Raw genomic sequence first — 9,290 nt, 5'->3', positions numbered from 1 at the left:
ACTTCTAACTATACTATTGTAGATTGATTAAATTTGGCATCTAACATCCATGGATGACACAAAATATTTGTGTGAAATGGACCTCACATATTCACAGACTTTAGTACCCCCTACAAATCCTTTTTTTTTCATCTTTGGCTCCGCCTCCTGGCAACACAGAAACAGCTAGAGGTCTCAAATTTGACAAACTATTTTGTTTTTACCCCCTTATCAATATATGTACCACATGTTGGTATTAGTTGATAATAACTGGTGTAACCTTATCAAGACCTGTTTAACCTATGCAAATCAAGGACATCTAAACCTAGGGTTAGCATTTGTAACTTACATAACCCCTAGACTGATTAAATTTGGCATGTGACATCCGTATATGACACAAAATATGAGTGTGTAGTAAAATCACACATCCCATATTCACACACTCTATAGCGCCCCATAGAAATCCAACATTTCCTATATTTGGCCCCGCCTCCTGGCAACACAGAAGCCACTAGATGTCTCAAATTTGACAAACTAGTTTGTTATCATCCCCTGTATCAAAATATGTGCCACATGTTGGCACTATCTTGAATTAACTGGTGTAATCCTATCAAGGCCTGTCTGAACTATACAAATCATGACCATCTAAACCTAGGGTTAGCATTTCTAACTTGCATACCTCATAGACAGACTAAATTTGGTATGTGACATCTATGTATGACATAAAATATATGAGCGAAGTAAAATCACCCCTTACATATTCACATACTCTATAGCGCCCCCTAGAAATCTAGATTTTTCAATCTTTGGCTCCGCCTCCTGTCAACACACAAGCAGTCAGAGGTCTCAAATTTGACAAATAATTTTGTTATCATTCCCTGTATCAAAATATGTGCCACATGCCAACATTCCATGAAAAATTGAGTGTGACACTTACTTAGGCCTCTCTGGCCTATGGGTGTCTGAATTGTAGTTTCTGAGTGTGTCCAGTGCATCAAACTTCCCAAGGCAGGTAAGGTCAGTGAAATTGAGTTTATTTCTGTACAGCACACCTCTGTGTATCATAATCAATCAAAATATGGATGTTTTAATGGTTTGGGTATGATCTAAGAACTTTTGTTTATCAACGTATGTGAAAAATATGCTCTCTAAACATCAGTTTCTAAAGATGTCTTGGAGATCAAAATTCCCACAGTATGTAAGATCAGTGAAATTGGGTTCATTTCAGCACAACACATATCCAAAATATGTATTTTTAATGGTTTGTGTTTGCTTTAACCAAGGGAGTGTCCAATAAACATAAAACATACAGCAAATGTATATGCGAATACAGAGCAGCACTAGAGGGAGTAAATAACAATAGAAATAATAATAATAATAACAACAATAACAATAAAAATATTTTCATAGCACTTTTTAAGACCATAGAGATAGAGCTTAGATCGGGCCCAAAAAATCAAGCCCGACCCTACCCGAGCCCGTGCACATTGTGCCCGAGCCCGACCTGGCCCGACACATTAACTGTAATTATGAGCCCGAGCCTGATTTAAACCCGAAATTTTTTAAATACGTGGGCCATTATAACTGACGTTCTCAACTACAATTCTGAGCTGTTTGAGCTACAGAAATCTGTTTAGAATTATATTAATGAATAATGCAAAGGAGGATGAAGAATGTAGGCTAAACTATGTTTGTTTATTCAGAATGGAATGGATTACAAATTAATCCAAATGAAGAAACGTCACTTACAACGTAAAATTATGTCCCTGCAGCAAAACTTCTCTGTGAGGGCTTGCTTCACTCTCAGGTGTATGCTTGGAGAAGTGACAAAAGAGGACATTGAAGGCTGGCTATCATTATTTCTGTCATGGCAAGCCTGCTTCATGTTCATCTTAAAGTCTTTTTGCTGTCATAGGTGAACATCGTGCGCACTTAATGCACGCAACAAAGCATACCTGACAAATGCATACCTCCGACTTTTCTCCAAACTTGCTCGAAGTTATTTCTCCTGTTTTCATTTTTTTTTCTTTACATCTTCAAGCTTCACGTTGCACTTAAGCTACACAATAGGCCTACAGCACAGCAGGCCCGGTGTGATGTGTGCGAGTGGAGAAGCTGCGCATGACACGTGTTGCGCAGATGACATTACAAATGACATTTTGTAACTCTGAGCCTAACTTGTATAACGTTGTATACACTTGTTACTTAGGCCTAATTTGATAAATATAGGCTATAATATTTCTGAGTCTGACTATGGCATAGCTTTAGCTCCCCACCCAAGTAGCCTAGGCTAATGATTTAAAAAAAAAAAAAAAATGCTTGATCAAGGACCCGGCCCGGCCCGGCCCGAGGATAGTGGCTGAAAATATTGGCCCGACCCGGCCCGCGGGTCGGGTCAAATTCGGGCTCGGGCTCGGGCAGAGAATCTAAACTCTACATAGAGAATGCTCTTGCTGTAGTCCAGTCTGGGGGGGGGGCATCCTGTCAGACTAGACCAGAAAAAGTCCCGCCACTGGAATGATGTAGAGGACTCGGAGACAGCCATGTGGTGCCTTTGACCAGTGGTCACGATACAGAAGACCCCTGACCAGTCAATGGGCAGTGCTTGACAAACATCATGCGTATAGGAGACAAAATTTTGTAAGCAAAACGATGTAGACACCCATCTATTCTCAGGAGCAGTCCATCTATAACTGGCAGGAACAGCTGCAGAAAAATCCCTGGGCTATGCTTGGCTCCTTCCTGGCATGTCTGGTCTCACTGTGTCTTTCTGCTTTTGGTGATGAGCCTGACAACAGTTGACAACCTGGAAATTAGAAAGATATAAAACATTTGAATATCGATACCAAGAGACACTACAATCTCCTAACATGCAATATATATGAAGACATATATAGTCCAAGTCCATAGGTGTCCCTGTGCACAAGCCTTTAGTTATACAGGTGCTGGTGAAGCAGGTAAGTATAATCCAAAAAATGAAAAATCAAAATCACTGCACACTGATCACTATTAATGTTTTTTTATTTGGAGCGAACAATGCGTTTCGCCAAGCGCTTCATCAGGTTCGCTCTGCACCTTCCCCCAATCCCATAGGTGAATAAATAAGGTACAATGTCACATGACCTTTTTGGGTGCTAATTAAATGTCAATCTTTTCTTATTTTAGTACATTTCTCTACAATTTCTCTAAAATTCATAAACAACATTTGTAAGAATTAGTTCATGTGTTTATAAACAACCTTCATTTTTAAACATTTAAGATAATTTGTACATAGTCCAGCATAGACAAAATCCCTAAAATGTCAACATATACTTTATCAAAATTGCAAGCCTGCAAAACCACACTCAAATTTTGTCTTTCAAGTCCATACGGTTCAACTGTATTCAGTTTGTGAATCCAATAGGCCTCCCTTTTTAGCAATTGTTTTACCAAATCACCCCCTCTTTGTTGAGGTTCTACCCTTTCAATACCAATGAATCTCAGTGTAGTGGCTGAACCATGGTTTTTGTCCTTGTAATGTCTAGCAATGGCATACTCCATGTTATTATTTCTGATGGAAGCTTTGTGTTCAGAAATTCTTAGTTTCAGATTTCTTTTTTGTTTGGCCTATATACATCAAGCCACAAGGACACTTTAACTTGTCTTTCTACACTACATGTGTAGAGAGACAATTGATGAATTGTTTAATACCATACTTTTTACCGGAGTAAGGGTGGGTGAATATTTTGGTGTCCAAAGCATTTGAGCAGTGTGCACACTTGCCACACCTATAGTTACCATAAACTTGTTTAGTCGGCCAATTTTTAACTTGAGGTTCTCGGTACATGGAACTGACTACTAAATCTTTGATACATTTAAGCAATATAAACTATATATTTTATAATAGCCTTTACTCTCTAGATATTATTCAGCATGAATTGGGACATGTCCCACCTTCCTCCACAGTTGTGTCCAAATAGAGAAAAGGCCAGGAGCTTCTTTCCACAGCAGCAATCCAGCTCTCAGCAGTCAAGTGTCACTTTCTGCCTTGGGATGAGCCTACCAACAGTTAACTGCCTGGAAATCAGAATCAGAAAGAACATTTTAAATGTTTAGAGTACCAAGAAAGAAACTACAATCTCAGTGTTTCTTTTGACATGTTCAAACATACAGATGACTAGTTCACCTATACAACAAAGGCCTATGTCTTGAAAATAGTGCACTATATATAACACTCACAACACTCAACTCACAACAACACTCACAACACTAACAACACTCACAACACCAACAACACTCACAACAACAACAACATTCACAACACTCAACTCACAACAACACTCACAACAACAACTCACAACAACAACAACACAACCACTCACAACAACACGCACAACAACAACAACAACAACAACAACACAACCACTCACAACAACACGCACAACAACAACAACAACAACAACAACACTCACAACAACAACACTGTGCATCTGCCCTAATTCTCAACAACACTCACAACAACAACACTACCAACAACACCAGCTATGTTTTCAATTTCAGAGGGGTATTTACAAAACATGTTTTAAACACGTTTCATCCAGTCCTTCCAGTTGCAGAGTTTGCAGGGGCCTGCACGATAAATCGTTATTAAATCGTTATAAAATCTCGATCTTGATTCACCCCTGTGCGCAATTTAATTTTTAAATGACTTCGATTCTCATTTCATTTTACGAGCCGACTGCATCACAAACGCTGCTACTTTCTTCTGTGAGTTTTAAAGCGCTCCCAAATGCTGTAATGCTCTCTCTCCCTTCTAAGTTCTCACAAAGGTCAGGGATTCACCCTCAGCCAATGACAAAGTGCCTTTTAGTCACATGTTTCACTGGTGGAGCGAGCACAGTGGCCTAGTTTGGGAAGCCTTCGGGGCTGCAGCATCGTCCAACTAGTGCAACAGGAAATAAACAAAATTGATGTTGATGAGAACGCAGGTAGCCTAGCAGTGTTGGGGTAACGAGTTAAAGTTACGCACTACAGTAACGAAGGTAACAGAAGTAAGGTAACACATTACAATTCAAATTTCAGTAATTAGTTACAGTTACTGAATACTAATTCTGGAGGGCACTGTATGTACTATTTTTGGTAGCCTATTGTACTTAAATGGTCAGTATTTTCTTTATTCATTGAAGCCTCTCTATGTTTGGAGGCGCAATGTGCTATAGGTGCCAAAAAATATATGTTTGGTACTGCAGTTTGCACTGCATTTGCTAATTTGTTTTGTCATGGTTTATGTGTGCAATAAACATTAGACTTCATGAAAAAAAAAATCGTGGCAGAGAATTGTGATATCAATTCTAAGCTAAAACATTGTGATTCATATTTTTCCCTGAATCGTGCAGGCCTATAGAATAGTGTTAAAAATAAAACTACCCTTGCATTGCATTGCAATAGTTATACTTGTTCCCTGAAGTTGGTAGTAGGCCAGGGGTGGGCAAACTGCGGCCCGCGGGCTGGATCCGGCCCGCCAAGCACTTTAGTCCGGCCCACCGAGCATTTAATTTGGTTATCAGGCTGCTCGCTATTTTTTTCCGGCAGGTTCCAGCTGGCTTGTCATTGTTGATAATTGATATCTCCTTCTTATAAGAAACTTTTAAACTGAAATCATATGAAGGCAATAGTAACTCCCACTACCGACCATTTATAAACTGTGAGAGGGCACAGCCATAGCTACAGCAGTAGCCATAGTGGAGCGGAGCTGGCAGAAGATACAGTAATTGAGAACTAAACATGAATTGTTGTCAAAGCGACAGTGCACAATTTATAAATTTGTTAAACAGCATCAATTTAGCAGTATTTAATTAGTAATTAATATTTGGGGGGTGCGGCTCGCCGGCCAATTTTCAAAACCCAATGTGGCCTTTGAGCCAAAAAGTTTGCCCACCCCTGTAGTAGGCATATAAGCAACGGCGGATTGATATTACCAAGGCTACTACTAGGTGTCCCGATTGGAGTCGATTGGAGTGCGCTTTTCTGTTTACTTTTCGCGCGGTACTACTAACCGGAGCAAGTAAAATTCCGGCTTTGCTAAGAAACTAGTCCCTCAAAATGTAATGCGATCATTGAAATAAAAGGATAGAATAATGTTAGAAATAAAACGATCAACACAGACATTTACATCGATAGTCTGGCGTTATAATTTATTTGGGTGTCACCGGACAGTGGATGGGTACACTACTAACTGGATAGGACCGTTTTTGCTGCCACTGCTACTGAAATATACTGTGAAGCTGTGCCTCAAGATCTAACGGGCTAATGAGCTGCACCTGAGAGCAGGTCTCCAGCTAAAAGGGCTGCTTCCTCTGCCCTTGGGAGGGCCATTCATACTTTGGGTTTTGGACATGCAACACTGCACTCAGACACATTACAAACACACAACATCCATGCATTACTGATGACTGACTTGGACACACCTCACACTGTTTGTTTGTTTGTTTGTTATTTGGTTAGTTTGGTTAATAAATCCATACTTTAGTTGAAGATCCAACCTCTCGACTCCCTCTTTGGTTGTGGCCTTACCCCTAGGTCATAACAGCAGCCAATGTGAAAAATGTGAGTTAGTACAAAAACAGTGCAAGATGTACCTAGGACGACTGAGGGAATTGCGACCAAACCAGACATGGGTCTAGTGCGAGAGGGTGGGGGTAGAAAGGAGTGTAGAAGTCCAACACATCGGACCAGCTTTAAAAAGGAAAAAACAATCTTAATATAATAAAAGCTCAGTTAGAATCAATTCATAAGCATATTTGTTTGTGATACGTTCTACCTCTAAATGTAAGCTTACACAAAGGGAGATAACAGTATTTTTTCCGGCTTTCAGTTTTTCTGAACATGCTAGCGAATGTGTAATTTACATACCAGCTGGCTGTGCCTCTTAAATCACGAAACAATGAATGTCAAGTTCAAGTCAAGTTAGGTCCTCCACAGGATGCCACCTTATCTGAAAGAGATGAAAAGGACCCACCAAAAAAAATTACTACGTGTAAGTATTCTCCTTTATTCAGTTATAAGTGCACTGCCTTGTGAATCACATATTTTATTGGGGTCCCAGTGCATTATTTATGAGTTCAAAACAAGCACCTTAAGAGCTGAAAACAGCAATTATGCAGACAAGGTGGGCTAACAGTGAACGAGGTGGCAATCAGTTTACAATTTGTGCAACGATTGTAATCACACCACATGCTGCTTTGTTTGTAAACATAAATGTAGCATTGGCTAGCTTGTTAGCTTTCCATGTAGGTCTGTGTAAAATCACAACCCTCCCTTCAATTACTTCACTGGTATGTTTTGTTTTCTTGCAATAAGTAACGTGCATAAGTAACGACTCGGGATCAAAATGAACAATGTTTTTTTTTTTAAGTACTACTTACGAAAACATCCATGGTCGCAAAACAAAAGCCCACTGCTAGGTTTGTTATGTCCGCCATTTTTAAATCTGCCGCGATGAGGGAACGGAAATACGCACCAGACACAGTTGTCTGCTGAACGAATCACATTGCGACTTTTCGCATACTAATTAGTCTGGAGTCTTTCTACCAATCATTGTCATTTGGGGTTCTGTCCCATGGTTAAGGACTGCTTTCTCCAGAATATATCCCGCCTCCTAACTTCCGTATCCATCCAACTTCCGGGCGTGGATTGTCTATGGGAAATAACATGGCGTTTTGAAAGATCGTACCTGTCAAACTCTGTAGGTGACAAAGTAGAAAAAGCTGCTGGGCCACTGGAATTTTTGATTTTCGGTGCCGTTTGAGTAGTATAGTCTATAGTATACTACTTAAACGGCACCGACAATCAAAAAATCCAGTGGAAACTATATGGCAGAAGTGTGTAGGCCAATCTGCCCACCAGCTTTTTCAACTTCGCTACCTACAGATGTTTTACCGGTATGATATTTCGAAACGCCATGTTATTCCCCATAGACAATCCACGCCCGGAAGTTGGATGGATACGGAAGTTACGGAGGCGGGACTTATTCTGGAGAGGTCTATGCCTAGTACCAGAGAATAGGCGAGTTCGACTTGCGGCAGATCTGTGCAGATCTGACTTGATGTGATGCATGCTGGGTTGAACACAATGCATACTGGGATGGACGCAATGCTTCCTGGTTAGAAATTCTGTACGACTTCTGTCAGCCGGGGAGGGACTTACCACCGTGACACCATGTCACATGGCCTTAAAATATCGCGGGAGTCTTAGCCTGCAGACAGATCTTGCAGTTACCTTCCACGAGCTGCACGAGCTGAAACACCCCCTCATGACGTCAGTTCAAAGACGTGATAGGGCCATAGAGCATCACAGTCCCCCCACTGTTTCCGGAAGTAAATTTCCCATTCATTTCTCCCATTGACATTTTGGAAAAATCCGTATCTAAAGAGTTTTAGAGCATGTCTTAGGCTAATCAGCTACGGCGTAACTCATAAGCATACAACATATCATTTCGAGTGAAAAAACGAATAGAAAGTGTCATGGAAATTATCCACTTCCCGAAACCTCCAATCCAACTAGCACTCTGATGTCAAAGACCCGAAGGAGAACACCAAGACGAGAAATGCTGAAGACTGTTGATCCTTTATTCACCGTATTGCAGTGAGAATACAATCCAAACAGCGTCAGGACTGAACCGTCAGGCAATAGAGTGATGAGTTGCAGCTGCTACCCCGATGAGATCTGATCTGAATGTGCCTGAGCTCTCTCTTTTATGCTCTCAGGGGCCTGAGAGGCGTTCCTATCATCAGGAACGTCACCAGGCCCCTTCTAGCCAATCAGAACGTTTTGGGACTTGAGATATTGGTGGAAACTCCTTCTCATACAAACATTAAAAAATGTGTGTTGCTAGGCAGAATACATGTGATCAAGTTCTATGTGTAATCTGTTGCCAGGCAGGGTATGTTTTGATTTGGTTCTATGTGTCATCCCAACTTTGGTTTCACTTCCCCTCTCTGGAAGGTCCCTGCATCTCCTCTTCTGCTAGCCCCTTCTTTTTATGCCCTTCTGGCAAGTACCTTTCTCTCCCAGGCCCTGTCTTGTTTACTTTCACTCTTAGCCTTTGACAGTTCAGTCTCATGACTTCCAGTAAATGTTGCATAACAGTTGCACAAACAACACCTTTATAGTAAATGGAATGTTTCCAATAAACCAGCACACACACACACAAGTATTATTATTATGTCTAGATAAAATCACCACATAAGTCCAAAAAAAGTCAAAGGTACAAGACTGTTTACATATTTTCATTTCCGAGCGAAGGAACTACTCATCCCATAAACCACCGGGCC

The 9,290-nt window shown here is 40.7% G+C and overlaps 1 long non-coding RNA gene across 1 annotated transcript; it reads right to left on the bottom strand.

Moving 5' to 3' along the window:
* Positions 1-996: 996 nt before the first annotated feature.
* On the bottom strand, positions 997-8,975 carry LOC143131442 (uncharacterized). The gene is made up of 5 exons (XR_012988108.1): positions 8,164-8,975; positions 6,871-6,952; positions 6,597-6,693; positions 3,913-4,035; positions 997-2,785 (listed from the first exon to the last, which is right to left on the bottom strand). It is a non-coding gene; the product is annotated as an uncharacterized LOC143131442 (long non-coding RNA).
* Between the last annotated feature and the right edge of the window lie 315 nt (positions 8,976-9,290).

This window comes from Alosa pseudoharengus, unplaced genomic scaffold, assembly GCF_046254945.1.
Source record: "Alosa pseudoharengus isolate Yale_2024_CS ecotype anadromous, Long Island Sound unplaced genomic scaffold, YU_APseudo_1.1 YU_APseudo_1.1_scf_18, whole genome shotgun sequence".
NCBI classification, from domain to species: Eukaryota; Metazoa; Chordata; class Actinopteri; order Clupeiformes; family Clupeidae; genus Alosa; species Alosa pseudoharengus.
Note: the sequence above shows the minus strand (reverse complement) of the source record. Positions and strands in the feature narration are given on the sequence as shown.